This window comes from Phaethon aethereus (genome assembly GCF_964289735.1).
Source record: "Phaethon aethereus genome assembly, chromosome: 3".
NCBI classification, from domain to species: Eukaryota; Metazoa; Chordata; class Aves; order Phaethontiformes; family Phaethontidae; genus Phaethon; species Phaethon aethereus.
The window spans coordinates 45,385,274-45,399,852 of record NC_138576.1 but is presented as its reverse complement, the minus strand read 5'-3'; positions in this window follow the sequence as shown (position 1 = coordinate 45,399,852).

Below are 14,579 nucleotides of genomic sequence, written 5' to 3'. Positions count from 1 at the left end.
AGTATGAGGGTTTCAATAGCAGAGAATGTCCCTAGGTGTTTTTGCTCTTCTGATTTGCAGTGATAGTTACTCAGGCACTTGGCTAAACTGATGCCGCTGCTCTGATGCTTCCTATTCTGGAGCTTGCTTGTTGGAGCTGGGAACCTCTATATGATGCAGCAGTGACCTGCAGACATACCCTTCCTAGTGTTGACTGAAACAGCACTGTGACATGGATGGTTACTCACAGTGCTATATGGTGTATAAGGATGTATATGCTGTTTTCTCCTTTGAGTACCAGTGTCTTTGTAACCTTAACTCAGGACTGAAAGCACTATAGTGTGTTTTAAGCTGATGTTACTGCTCGTGCTCACAGTGAGACAATGTGTTTTAATTAGTCTTTCAGGTACTACTCTTAGACGTATGACCACATCTGAAGCTATTTTTTGAAAACAGGTATCATAACATATTCAACTTATTGACCACACGTGTATTTCAATTGCACAACTTTTTAAGTATTTCCTTTCTACTAAGCAATCTTACCTGTGACATTGTTGTCTTAGATAATTTTTTCTTTCAAGATGAATTTATGTTGATCTTTTCTACACATCTATCAGATTTCACAAGATTCAGGTTTTAAATTCCTCTCTTGATACCCTTGATAACAACAGTTATAAATATGGTTTTGATTCTATTTTTTTCCCCCACTCATTATTATAGAAGCCAACATGAGCCAGCAATGTGCGCTCACAGCCCAGAAGGCCAACCGTATCCTGGGCTGCATCCAAAGCAGTGTGGCCAGCAGGTTGAGGGAGGGGATTCTGCCCCTCTGCTCCACTCTGGTGAGACCCCACTTGCAGTACTGTGCCCAGCTCTGGAGCCCTCAGCACAAGAAAGACATGAACCTGTTGGAGCGGGTCCAGGGGAGGGCCACAAAAATGATCAGAGAGCTGGAACGCCTCTCCTGAGGACAGGCTGAGAGAGTTTGGGTTCTTCAGCCTGGAGGAGAGAAGGCTCCGGGGAGACCTTCTTGCAGTCTTTCAGTAGTTAAATGCGGCTTATAAGAAAGATGGGGACAGGCTTTTTAGTACGGCCTGTTGCGACAGGAAAAAGGGTAATGGTTTTAACCTAAAAGAGGGTAGATTTAGACTAGATGTAAGGAAGACATTTTTCACAATGAGGGTGGTGAAACACTGGCACAGGTTGCCCAGAGAGGTTGGCCACACCCCTGGAAACATTTGAGGCCAGGTTGGACAGGGCTCTGAGCAACCCAATCTAGTTGAAGACGTCCCTGCTTATTGCAGGGGGGCTGGACTAGATGACCTTTAAAGGTCCCTTCCAACCCAAAGATTTTATGATTCTATGATTCTATAATAAAGTTACCAACAAAATTTATAGGAAAGATTGGATAATTCATCAGATAATGCACTCATGCTTATTCTTTTAATTTTGTCTTTCAGAATTTGAACTATATTGGTTCATAATCCAAGAGGACAAAGCAATATTTTCATACAGCTTTTTCATGCCTCTTTTCTTTTTTGCAATACATATTGTGGAAATAAAAAGATTTTAAGATTAAATGAAGGCAAAACCATTCTCCCCAACTTTTCATGGAGTTTTATGAATTCTTTTGGTGTAAGGTCAGGCAGATGAGCTACATCTTACTTTAGTAGTTTAATGTCATGTCACCTTTTGTACATAGTAATAGCATAGATTCATACAGTACTTTATAATCCTTCTAAGAAGGCCTGTCATCTTGTACTATAGCAAAGGATGTAAGAATAGTGTAGTCTACACATCAGTGATACAATGCCACAAAATAAGATTGTGGCATTTTACCTGCACTTCTATAAATCATGTCTGAATTGTCAGCTCTTTTAAGACTGACAGGATTTTGGTGTGATTGTTATAACTGTACATCATGATAAGAACGTAATTTAAAGTAATTGCCTTGCATGTACAAGATCACTTTATACGGCTGCTTGAGAAATTTTTTTGTGAAGAACAAAACATGAAAAGATATCAAGTCAGAGGGGTGGCCCGTGTGCTTAATTTTTGAAACAGAGTTTTTGAATGAGGTTGGGCCAGGAACAGTCTTCCCCATCCAGCACCTTGTTGTCACAGATAAATTTGAGATATTCCTTCCATCCTCTATTCTCTATTAGGATTCTATTATTCCAAGATCTATTAGGATCCTGGAATTATATACATATAAAATAAATCCATCTTCCACTAACATTTTGTCACAGTGTTCTGCACTCAGTAGGAGAAATTGATATTAATCATGAAAACAAAATGAAGGTTCCTCACAAGTAGCATCCAGAACTTATTCATATTTTTAAAACATGCACTTTATTTAAACTCCATGTAATACGTAGTTCTGATCAGAAAAATTGTTTTAGAATTAATGTCTCAAAGGAATTTCAGTCACTTCTCACTACACAGCCTACTCCATAAAGAATAACTAAAGAAGTCAAGAGAATTTATTAATATTCTAGTGGCCTTTCAGACAGACTGCATGGAAATTCGGAAGGCTAATTTAGAGCTTAATTAATTAATTAAAATAGCACATAATATACAAGGTCAGACTGTGGTCTTTCCTGTGTTTTTTTATCTGAACAAGATACTAATTCTAAATTTTAGTCTTTAAAAAAAAAGTACTTCTTTCTGTCCCAAGACTTGCAAAAGATTTGGGAAAGCAAAGAATAATGAATCCCGAAAGCACTTTAGTTCCAACCTCAAAACAAAATAATAAAAATTTCTTTCATATGTGTCTTGGAGAAGCTATTGGTATCGTGTAGAATGCAAAGGAGATCATACTGAACTCATAACTGCGAGAGATGCTGAGTTCTGTCATGCAATCAAAAATCTTTTTTCTCTTTTTTCAGCCATGTTTTCCTTATATCAAAATAAATGCAAAGTTGTTAATGGTGCGTTAGTCCAAAAGTTGGAGGGGGAGTGAGAAAAAATGAGAAACTGTATTCAGAGGGAAATGGACAGATCAGAAAACTGGTGAAATAGAACAGTGATCACAAACTACACCAAAGGAAAAACACACATTGTTTACATGTATTAAAATGCCAGTCTTATTTGAATACTTATGCCTATTTCCATGAAATAAAATGACATCTTAACTCAACCCATTATATTCTATGCAGGAGACTGAAAATGATAAATCAGAGAACCAGAGAATCAGAGAATCATAGAATAGTTTGGGTTGGGAGGGACCTTTAAAGGTCATCTAGTCCAACCCCCCTGCAATGAGCAGGGACATCTTCAATTAGATCAGGTTGCTTGGAGCCCCGTCCAGCCTGTCCTTGAATGTTTCCAAGGTTGGGGCATCTACCACCTCTCTTGTAGATGCAAATACTGAATTTGAATCTAAAAGCAGAAAGCACAGGGTATGTAGATATAGTCACTTTTTGCCTTTTGATTATTGGAAGTCTCCAGAGGCTGGTATCAACGGAATAGGCCTATCAGATCACATGGTGTCTCCTTTTCCTTTCAACCATAAGTAATCATTAATTTTTTCCATGGCTGCGGTCCTTTAACAGTCATTGATCACTTTATCGATTTTAAGGCCAGAAGAGAACACTGCAGTCATTTAGTCTGACCTGCAATGTGACACAGGCAGTAAGACCTCACCCAATAACATCTACATGAAGTCCAACAATTTATGGTTGAATACTGTACACCTTTTAGAAAGAAATCAATATTGATTTTAAAATGTTGTATGATGGACAGAAATTCTACTACTTTCCTTCATAAATGGACCCAAAGTTATTTTCTGTCACTGACAGAAATGTGTCTCGTATTTCCACTTTAAATATACCTAGCCATAAACTGTAGGCAGTGGGTTTTGTTGTGATTAAAAATAACGTGTCATCCATTAGCCGTCTCCTGTTGCACACTTCTATTTTATTTTTATATTATAGGTCATACTTAGGTATATACTTTCCTCCTGATAGATAGATTGCTCCCTTAGTATTTCCTTGTGAGGGAGGCTTTGCTCCTCGTGATTCCTTCTTTTGAGTAGCAGAGCTAGAAGTTGGTTTTTCAGCCTACTCCTTGGTACTGTGAACTAGAGATCTTTGATGTATAGAAACAATATAAGCTTCTGAGTTTTGTTTGGTACTTATCTGTATATACACAAATAATTTAACCCAATATCTGTTATAATGATCTTGTGAAGATGATTATGGACCTTGCAAATGTTTGTCTTAATAGGGAAACAGCACCTGCAGACTGGCAAATGGGATAAAGTTCACAGATAGCTGAGTATGAAGAAAACAAACTATATTAAAGTTATATAGTCTGAGGAGATTTCCTTACCAGTCTGAACTATCCAACAGGCTGTGGAAGCAGAGATTCCCAGGGGTTAGAGAGTACCAAATTATGTAATATATTCTGGACTATAATACCTACTGCATTGGCACTGGCAACATCATTCTGACTGCAGCTTATCTTCCTCTGTATGCAACATTGTTAGAAATGTGAAATATATCTTTTTTTTTTTATTTAGTATACATTTTAAATCTGGTTTTCTTTGTAATATTTAGTGCTAGAAATATTATTAAGTATTATTAGGTCTAAGCTTGAAATAAATGTTCTTAGCAACTCCTCAGACAAATGTGCTGGCTAATTTTCTGTTCTTATATTCTCCTCACATGTATTGTAGAGGTCTTATTTCACAAGGTCCAATAAATTATTTATTCTAGATTTGTAAATTAGTTTCTAAATTTTGAACAGTCTTTTTCCGAGTAAAGCTTTCTCTCTTCTTTCAAAACAACTGCATTTGCAGTTTAAGCCACTGTACTCAAGCACCTGAAAACCAAATGAGACATGCTGGATTGGCTGAATTGTTCTAATGGCATAACTTAGTTTCCACAAAAGGCAACAGGAGCTTTATCAATTGTTATAATGGAAGATAAAATGGCAAACTTGAAAAAAATTCTAACCATAACTAATCCGCTTTTGTGTCTATGTTAGCTCTGCCAAGTTGAGTTGTACTGAGGAGCCAACCTAGAACTGGCAGGGCACCTGATGCTGCAATTACCATTCAGTCTGTCAGAAGCCCATCTTTTTTGAAAGTGATGCCCCACTTTTATCACTTGAAACCTCTTTATTTCAGTTGCTGTAAGAGCTGATAGACAATGTTTGAACACTTGGTGAGGAAAACAGTTCTGTGTTTAAAAAGGACAATGTGAATAAAAATTTCTAGAACTGTGAAAGACCAATTCTAGGATTTGTTTAATCTTATTTTAGCAGTATAAGGTATCTAATCTAAGCAGAAATCCACGTAAACTTCTAGAATCTATGGAGGGAGATGGTATAACCTGATTGTATTCTACAGTAAAGTGGATGGATCTGTGGGCAAAGGAAGAGCAGTGGATGTTATTAGCATGGGTTTCAGCAAGGCTTTTGACTGTCTCTCACAGTATTATTGTACCTAAGTATAGGACATTATGGTCTGTTTGGGTGGAAAACTGTATGGATAGAAAGTTGGCTGGAGCATTAGACCCAGAGGATGGCATTTATAGGTCATAGTCTATTTGAAGGGCAGTAAAAAATGAGCATCACAGGGATGGGGACCTGTCCTCTTTAACATTTTTTATCTGTGACCTGGAGGAGGCGGTGGGGTGCACTCTCATTGAGTTTGCAGATGGCACCAAACTGATGGCACAAGTCGGTTCACTTGAAAGCAGGACAGCCACCCAGAGGGATCTAGACAAGCTGGAGGAATGGGCCAGCATTTAACCTTTGAAATTCAACAAAAATGTTAAGCCCTGCACCTGGGAAGTAAGAACCCCTTAGGATGATACAGGTTGGAGACTGAATGGCTGGGTAGTAGCTTTGTGGAAAAGGACGTGGGGATCCTGGAAGACAGCAAGCTGCGAGACAGCAGTGTGTCATGGTAGCAAAGGTCGACAGCATTGGAGGCTGTCTTAACAGGAGCTCAGCCAGGAGATGAAGGGAAATGATTACCCTCCTTTACTTAATATTTAATAGGCAACATCTACATATAGCATCCATTTAATCATAGAATCATAGAATACTTTAGGTTGGAAGGGACCTTTAAAGGTCATCTAGTCCAGCCCCCCTGCAATGAGCAGGGACATCTTCAACTAGATCAGGATGCTCAGAGCCCCGTCCAATCTGGCCTGGAATATTTCCAGGAATGGGAGATCTACCACCTCTCTGGGTAACCTGTGCCAGTCTTTCACCACCCTCGTTGTGAAAAATTTCTTCCTTCTATCTAGTCTAAATCTGCCCTCTTTTAGTTTAAAACTATGACCCCTGTCCTATCGCAACAGGCCCTGCTAAAAAGTCTGTCCCCATCTTTCTTATAAGCCCCATTTAACTACTGAAAGACTGCAAGAAGGTCTCCCCGGAGCCTTCTCTTCTCCAGGCTGAACAGCCCCAACTCTCTCAACCTCTTCTCATAGGAGAGGTGTTCCATCCCTCAGATCATTTTTGTGGCCTCCCCTGGACCCGCTCCAACAGGTTCATGTCTTTCTTGTGCTGACGGCTCCGGAGCTGGATGCAGGACTCCAGGTGGGATCTCACCAGAACGGAGCATAGGGGCAGAATCACCTTCCTCAACCTGCTGTCCATGCTTCTTTGCATGCAGCCCAGGATATGGTTGGCCTTCTGGGCTGCAAGCACACATTGCCAGTTCATGTCCAGCTTTTCATCCAGCAGTACCCCCAAGTCCTTCTCGATAGGGCTGCTCTCTATCTCTTCATCTCCCAGCCTGTACTGTGGGCTTGCCCCAACCCAGGTGCAGAATAGCTTCAAGGAATATAAAGAAATTTATTTTCTGGAGTACACACGTGAGATGATAAGATGAACTCAACAAGGTGAACTGATAGTCTGAAGGGAAACCTGATAGAGAAGGATAAATTATGCATGTTTAATTCTTAGATGATTAGTTTCCTATCTCTATTAAAATGTAGGATAAATAGATAGTTCTCGAAGTTCTCTTTAAAGAGGCTACCAGGAAGTGGCAGGAGCAGACACACAGCGTGCCCGTTCTTTGCACGCTGAAATGAGTAGGGGAAGCCTGGAGAGCTGGAGATGTCTATGAAAAATATGAAAACTTTGAAGAAAAAATATGGACTTTTTTTTCATAAGAATAGAAAAAAATTTTGTGTGTCTTAAGCCTCTTATCTCCACTCTTTCCCTTCAGCGGTTAGGAAATCAGTAAATTTAATTTGTAGATAATTAGTGAACCTTTAATTTACATGATTCTAGTATACATACATTAACAAATTAACTCAAATTTGAAGAACTTTGTGCTTTCCTGTTTTTAACCTCCGAGTCATGCCATCTGGTCCTGTGCAATGCCTGCTTAAATTGTTCATTTCCTTTTTAAGCTGACCTTGGGTTGACTTCTTCACATTCCACATAACTGATGAAATTTTGTGGCAATTACTTTCAAATATTTTAACATGCTCTCAATCCGTTTTCATGTACTTGCCAGAAATCTATTTTTAAAATAAATTTGCACATGTAACATTTTTGCTATTTGCGTTTCTTGTAAAATTATACTTGCACCACTTGCAGGCACCTTCAGTATGTTGAAAGCAAGTGTAAAGATCTGTCTGTAAACATATTCACAAAGGTAATTTTGGCATCACCTTTCAAATCTACAGGTAATGATGAAACAACAGCAAACACACATTCTTTAAAATTAGGCTTGTTGTAATACATATGTTCCAACAGATTAATGTCTCAAGAAGTGTAAAAAGTCATCTTAGTCATCTATTCTATGTTGGAAATTTCTTGAATCTTTGCCATATGCTGAGGCAATCCCAATTCAGTAGGCCTGTCAAATTACTGAACAAAATTCATATGTCATGTGGGCACTTGGTCTCAATATCTTGATTTTGTATTGTCTTTTACACTCAGAAGTTATTATAAATTAATTAAAAGACCATCTGAAATCCCTCAGGTAATTTTCAAACACAAGGAGAACCCCCCTGTACTGGTACTGCTGTCCCTGTCAGTCTGTGAAGATATTTTAATCAGACACGTTAATTTTACTCCACTAAAACGAAAGGGGGAAATATATGATTATGGTCTGTGCCTACTGTCAGTAATGCATAAATCTACTGGCATAAGTAGGATGCACAGGGTGTAAGTCAATGGCACAACCCCAGTATATTATTTCACTTGAAGTATAGCAGCCTATAACGAAGTAAAAACACATTCTGTGTATGCTGTCATGTATAAGAAAGCCAAGATGCAGAAGGATTTATTTGACATGTTTGGCAATTAATATATATATGTGCTATGTAGCTCATGGAAGTGGCTGGCAAGAATACCCTTTAAAATAACAGTTTAGCTGAGATGCTCAAGGATTTCAAGAAACCCACTGATGACAAAAGATGTCTGTCTGAAAGCTGCTTCTTTCTCCACAGCTCTTTCCCAGTCTTACTTCTTGAAGTTCTCAACATGTAACATTGTTCATGAGCAGTCATACTGATGGGTAGTCTGGAAGAGGATTCTCCTTCTCAAGTCTTCTCTTGTTTTGTTTTTGTGCATGTGAGACATCCAACACTTCTCCTTCTCCAAGCAATTTTACTCCCAGATGCCCATATCTTCTGCTTAATGAAAATATCGTTCATGCGATGGGTCTTTTTCTGCTTTCCTGCTCATGCTGACTTCTCTGTAGTAACAATTAGCCATTGAAACAGGTGCTCAAGCTTTATTTTCATTTCATTATATCAGTATGGAGTCAAGCCTCTAACCAATTAACAGTGACTTTTTAAGACGTTATTGTCTTCCTATATGTATCGACCTACTGCTGGTTGCTATTGCTAACAGAAGTGAAAGTGCATTGCCTTCTGAGATGCCACTGTTCACAACCTATGACATTAACATAAAACTGTTAATGTTTTAATCATAAACTGAAAATTAATTTCACTTAAGGATGATATGCTGAGCCACAGGGTGTCATGACCAAGAGGAAAATATACATTTACTTCTGCTACTAAGGCAGAAAAAGCTGGAGCAAATAAATAAGGATGGCAATTTCTTAAAATATGTTACCAGGAATCAGGAGACCTCATTAATCACATTTGCAAACTAAGCTGTGAATAAGTAAGATATGTTTTCATTAGAGCTGGTCTATAGCTTGGTGGAAACTTTTCATATCTTCGCAGGAGTCTATGTTTCTTTAGATATTCCTAAAAAATTATAATTCTTATAATTGAATCCTGATTTCCTGCCATGGGTGTTTGAATCTATAATCTTGGTAAGTGAGATAAAAGTAAAGTAAAAAATGTCAAAAATCCTCAGTTCACTTATGTCCTTTGCAGTTTTCTATTCTTATCTTCATTTTTTTTAGGGCAAAATTCCCAATGTTTCCTGTTACCCACATGAAAATGCATATGACAGTAAGTGTTAGTGAACTGTTCTATAGAAGAGTCAGTACTGACACGGACTTTATTTTTTTCTGTTACTGTACTGAAACTGTGCAGAAGCAGTGCCGAGAATGGAGGAGAGCAAAAGAGAAGGGAGCTCACTTTTTGAAAGCTGATCAAATCAACTAACTCTAACACAGCTTAGTGTTTGAAGGAACACATGTATCTTCCAGGCATGGGTACAAGGGTTGCAGTTGTGGCCCTAGGCTCTGATACCATCTTTAAGATAGGCGTAGATGTTTCTAAGGTCAAAGTGCGGCAGATAGCAAGCTGCTTTAGAGATGTTCCTGAGGCTGAGTTTCACGCTTACTCAAAACTGAAAATACTGTACTGTATGCTAGACATGCAAACTCACATCATTTGTGCTTCAATTAACCTTTAACCACTGGCTTTTAAAATTAAGAGTGTCATTATCCAACATAGGTCTACAGCCATTGCCTCATAATCTAAGTGTTTACAATTCAGCTTGAGAAGAGTGTGTTAAAGAGTCAAAAATAAAGCAAATGTCACATATCTAGACATCTACAAATTAAAACATCTACAAATACATGGCTTTGGATTTTTTTCATATTTTCTTAAAAAAAAGGTTTTTCAAAATTCTTCATAATATCTTGGTTTGGGTCTCAAAGCAAACATAAATCAGATCAGTCAAAAGAAATATCCACTTGTGAAGAATGCTGGTGATAGTGCCTGTCTCAGCATTCACTAAAAATCTTCTCAGGCAAGTTCTATAATCAGATTTAAGACCGCAGGAGTTTTTGCACTTACAGTTTTTGCCTGATCAAACAAAGCTGTAACCTGAGGGATATAAAGTTGTTTTAACCTTTATTAAAGACAAGGAGAGGCCTGACAACATGCAACCAAACCACCATAAATAGAAGAGAAAACAGAAATAAATCTCTGTTAACTACAACACATCACACACAAGAGTGCTTTAAATTTAGGTCTGGACTGTGAGAATCCCAAGCTTCTAATTAACTCTTATTTTATTTGCCTCAAACAAACAGGAGACTGACACTTTAAAAACAACAGCTAAAACCACAACAATGAAGTATGACCATTTCTGTCATCATGCACAAGAGCATTTCCACCTATTGCTGGCAACCTTATGGCAAAATTAGCTGAGTAGGTCCAAATTATACTGCTAATAAATTTTCGCACCCGATACCCTGGAGAGAGGCACAGAAAGTGAACAAAAACAAAGGACAGAGAAAACAACATATGGAGAGAAAAGAAAAAAAAAGAGGACACATAAGAGCACAAAGGAAGTAAGGGGTAAAATTGGAGAGGGAGGGAGAAAAAGGAGGGAGTTAGAGGGAGAATGAATACATGTTAGAAACAGGGAAGCTTTTAATAAAATGATTCCTTGAACTTGAATTTGTTCATTGCTTTTGCTCACAAGGGATTTAAAAGTATGACCTCACATGGAGAAGAATAATTCTATTTTTTTCAAGGAAATTTTATAACTTTTATTATAATTTGCACAATCCAATAGATATATAGGGCACAGTGTGAAACAAATTGGTGTCAGATTCTATCTTGAGTATATACGGAATTGCAGATGAAAATACAGAGAAGAATTAAGTTTAACACAGCATATCTAAGCCTGCATTTAATGTCTTCATGGATTGACCTTTCTTTCAGTGGGGCTGAAGATACTCATAGGGGCCTATCACTTACCAGTGCAAAGTCATATAGTTACAGATAAATGACCATGCACAACATGTAAAGCCTAATTAATCATGCATGGCACCACTTTGGATGCATTCTAGTAGCTTTGGAAGCAGCATCAAAGCAAGCATTATTGTAGGGCTCACAAACTATTTAGAGGGATGCCAACCTACTGACAGTGTTTAATTTAAAGAAAGGAAACTGCTCAAACTGCCCAAACTGGGAATTCAGTTAATTTTATATCATGGAAGTCAAACAGATAAGAACACTTTTCTTTTAAAAAGCTCAAATACTTTTTCACTATTAATTCACAAAACACAGCACTGGAAGAAGGCAGTACTTCCAGGTTGAGTCAATTCAAGCATAGTTTATTCTTTCAGGGACCAGTGATGCTCCCATTATCAGTGAGAGAAATTAATTTTTAAGAGGTAGTTCAACAGCCTCAGTTACTCAGAGGAACTGATGGTATAATAAGATGCTGGTAGAACACTACTCCTGCTAAAGGAAAGTTACTTTTAAAGGTTAGTGACATATCATTTACAATAAATTTCTTTTCTTGACTGTAGCAAAATGTGCTGAACTCTCCTAATGCTCAGACTAAAAAGCATACTGATTCACATTTTTTTCCCAGGTCTTGAAATTCCTTTATCACTTTATGAGAACTTCTGCTCTAATGTGACATGCTAGGAAAGCTACATTAGTGAATCATATTAGCTACAGCAGTACTTACAATAAAGTCTGAGGTTATAGTCTAAAGTAAGCAAGTATTGGGTCATTTTAAAAATACATGCTGATGTTCTGCCACGTTTAGAATGAGATATTTAAAAAAAGGAAAAAGTTATGCCTTTACTTTCTTAAAATATACTTTCTGGCAGTGAAAGAATCCAACAGAAAAAGAAATTCTTTTAATCTTGGGGACAATTTAAGTGTCTGCACTTAAATTTAGTGAGTACATTAATGTCCCTCCAATTGGATCTCAATTACATACACTTCAGTTCTTGCATTTAGATCATTGTTCTCCTTAACAAATCAATAAATAATTCAGGTCCCTAGGGAATAAACTATTAAACCAAAATCCAGTGCACTTTAAGAGATGTATGTTTGAACTTTCTAAATAATACGGGAAATCTTTCAAAAATTATTATGCAAAGCTTGTACAAAATGATGTTGTTAATGAGACCACCTTGCAGCTACATTGACATCACTTATTAATTTTGCCACTACAAGCCATTCTTTATAATTTATTTTTTCTCAACTCTTTATTTTTGTTAACAAAAATTAAATGGTGTTGCTCAAATTTCCTCAGCTTGAGTGAACACTTTTACTTTGCACCAGCCAATCATCATTATTTATTCATGACACATCCCAAAGCGGTCTGGATGCCAGAGTCCTTCTCAGGGCTGTGAGAGCATTGGTGCACCTGACAGTCCCTGCTCAGCTCCTCCAGGGCTACCCCCACCCTGCCCACAACCCAGGATGCCATTTTAGCACCCTCCACAGATGTTGCACAGTCTCCAGCCCTGTTCCTGAACAACTGCTTGGATTCCCTGGCTTGTCCTTGGCCCTTGCTTGTTATCTTGTTTTGGGCTGATGTTCATCAACCTGTCAGCAGTGCCTGTTGACATAACCACCCTGCTTGGCTCAGCTGGCTTGGGTGCTGTGGGGATGCACCTCATCAGTGTGGGCACTGTCCCCCTGCAACATGGCTGCCCTTGGTCCCCAGCATCGCAGCCCTGAGGAAGTCACTGGCCTGCACAGCACCCTGTCAATGAGCTCAGACCTTCTTGAGCCTTGAACTGGACACCATAGGGCCTGGTCCCCATGGTGGTCCCATAGCCCCTGCTGTCCTCCAGACTCCAACTCCGCACCCAAAAGCTGCCCTTGCCCCACACCATCCCCAACCCTTCCATGCTGACTGAACAAGGGTCGTTCTCAGAATTTGCACCTTTGATATAAATAATGTATACAAATAAAAAGTGATATAACTAATTGAAAGGTAAACTTAAGCCTAAAATTTGTGACTCGTTTCATCCATTACAAGCGAGAGATATAACATGTTACCTCCTCAAAGCTTGAGTTACTGGTTTTCAAAGAGAAGCATTAATTCTGTGGTGCTTGAGATGAGTTAATTAAATCCTGGAACCACTGAAGTCTATGGAAGGTTTGCCACTGCCTGGCAGAACTTTGTATAATTTACTCTCTAGTAAGAGTCATTACACATATGTGTTGAAATTCCTGTAGTGCACCTGCAAATATTTTAATGAATCGATTCCTCCCATTCCCCTCCATTTTTAAGTTGTCTTATTAGAGTGAGTATCTTCCCTGGCGGAGAGTACATTTGCTGATCTACTCTACCTTTCCCATAGCCTCAGGAGAGCTCTGGTCTAGTCTGTACAAGCTCCTGTGTCACCACTATAGCACTGTTAGCACCACAATACTGAGTAATTTACTGAACACACAGCCTATAGAACTCAGCTCTGAAATGAAGCACTGCAGCTGCGTGATACACCTGGATTCTTCCTCATACCATGGAAAATCTGCCAAGACTCCTCAACCACTCAACAAAGTCAAATGAGCAGAATCAAATGGACATTGAAGACCCCACAGAAAAATCTGTAATTCTAGTCTATGAAACACAGACAGGCCCCTAAACTGTGCAGTCCAAAAATTAGGCCTGTGTCCCCAGCATGCTGCAGAGTGTGCAGGAATGCTTAGAGAAGCACGCTCGGCTGCATGCTGCGGACTTGTCTGCACAGTCCTGCCGTCCAGTTCTGGGGACAGCTCATGGTCTCTGTCCCTACACATTATGACAGTGAGATACTGAAGAACATGCGGTGGCTGTAGTGGAACCCACATCTGAAGTTAAATTCTATTAAAGACTACACCACGTAAGCAAGTGTTAGGAAAAGTAGAAAACTGTGACAGATTGGACTCACTGTCGTCAAGATGTGACATGCTTCACCTTTCACCATGAACCGGTCTAAAGAAGGAATTGTGACAGAACCGACTGCCACCTAATGCACTTTGAAAATCCCATGCCAGGGGTTAAGGAGTGATAAGAAATGGAGAAATATTCCATGTAAGCAAAATAAATAAGCAAACGAACAAAAAGCCATACAAAAATCAAAACATTTATAAAAACTATCTTTATTATAGAACCTAGTTACTGCAAACCTGTTGTTTTCAGCACAAACTTGTCAGAAAATTTAATTCTGAAAGCAGAGGACAGTTATAGACCACAATGTCTATCTGTAATCATTCATGAATTTTCAATATCCTAATCTTGACTACTACATACCTGAGACGATCAATTTGCCTTGGTGTGACACAGAAACTCGGATAGTGAGGGGTTTATTTACTCTCTCCAATTCATATAGCTGAAGAACAAATCTGTTTCTGAAAGATGGATGCTCACCAGACCTGTTGTACCGTCTAATTAACATGAAGTATAGAATCATAGAATCATTAATGTTGGAAAAGACCTTTAAGATCATCAAGTCC